This window comes from Vigna radiata, chromosome 9, assembly GCF_000741045.1.
Source record: "Vigna radiata var. radiata cultivar VC1973A chromosome 9, Vradiata_ver6, whole genome shotgun sequence".
In the NCBI taxonomy this organism is placed as follows: Eukaryota; Viridiplantae; Streptophyta; class Magnoliopsida; order Fabales; family Fabaceae; genus Vigna; species Vigna radiata.
Window position 1 is genome coordinate 18,821,888 of NC_028359.1, and position 1,606 is coordinate 18,823,493.

The window sequence follows — 1,606 nt, forward strand, 5'->3', positions numbered from 1 at the left end:
TAAGTCTTAGTTATTGTGTCATTTTCACCATTTGGGCTTAATTAGACCAATAATTCTAATTTTAATTAATTTGAATTAATTGAGCTTAATTATTCCTATTTTTATTTTTCAGGGAAATTTTGGAATTACACTGTGAGACTTTTGGAAGGGCACCAGTTAAGTGAAGACTCTCCACAAAGACAGTTTAGGATTAGTCAAATTTTAATTTAGTAGATTAGGCTTTTTAAACTAAGTTTTGTATTTTGGGCTAATTTTGGTAGATTAGACAAAAGCCCAATTGTAAAAATGGTGACATGGCCCTAGGGCTTTTAAATGGGTGGAGCCCACCATGAGCATGGACTTTTCAGACCTAGGGATTCCCATTCAGCAGCCGTCACCGAATTTTGGAATTTTCATTGTGCTAAAACGTTCTCCTGAGAGCATGGGCAATGGGTGTTCACGTTTTTTTAAATGGTTGAATGAATGAAGTATTTTGACTTTTCATTTTGCTTTGCTGGTTACATTTTCTTTGGGGGAGAATTTGGGTTGGAATATGGGTGTGGTTGAATGAAGAGCTGCCACTTGGTTTTTGTTTTTCCTTGCTGGAACGAAAAAGTTGCTCAATGCAATTTGAAGGAGCGTTTTCTCTCTTCTAATTAATTGCAAAGGTGTACGTGCAGGCTGGAAAATGGGCATTGTTTTCTTTTGCTTAATCTGCACATGCAAATGAATTTATTGAGAGGATGAGGTGGAACGGTTGCATCAAATTTGTGGTAAGGAAGCATAATTTTCTATGCTTTTGATGTGCGGATTTCATGGCTTTGTGGGGCCACGACTTGGCAGATTTATGGTGAGGAGCACGTCTATTTTACTTTGCATTCATTGGATGAATTCATGTGATTTAATATCTTGGGGAATGGAGAAAAGGCACACGGACTGTTGAAGGAGGGATTTGCTGCCACTTGTTTGTTTTCGTGATTGAAGATGAGATTAGGTGGAGTATTGGGTGATGGGACGGTTTGCTGGAGTAGCTAGCTTTGTCTTTAATATTTGAAGAATGAAGAGTTGATGGGAATAGGTGTTAGGTGTCACGACTTTGAGAGGGATGGACTGATTTGGTTAGCCAATTCACGACTTATCTATGCTTGTGCTGTCACATCTGGGAGTTTAAATTTTATGAAACATGTTTTCAATTTGGAAGATGCATTGCTGCCACGTTCTCGGGTTGGTGTGAGTAGAAATTGTACATTGCTTTTGCTGGAAAGTGAAGACTTGGAGAAAGGGCAGCTGTCACGCACTAAACATGCCTGAAAACTTTGGGATTTAAATTGAAGAGAATGAATGTTATTTTTTTTTTATGGTTGGAGGAGGTCACGGCCAGAGGGTATTTCTAGGCCATTTAGAATTTTAAATTTAATTAGTAGTTTGGTCACATAAATTGCTAGTAGGAAATTGTGTTTGTTTATTTCTTGTGTTTTAATTTAATTTGCATTGTAGGATTAGTTGTTTTTAATTTCTTTAATTTAGTTTTGCACTTAATATAATTTAACTGTTAGGTAGTTGTTTGTTGCCTTGTCGGGGTCTAGTATTTTATTTTATTTTGTTTGAATGTTGCCTATGGTTTTTA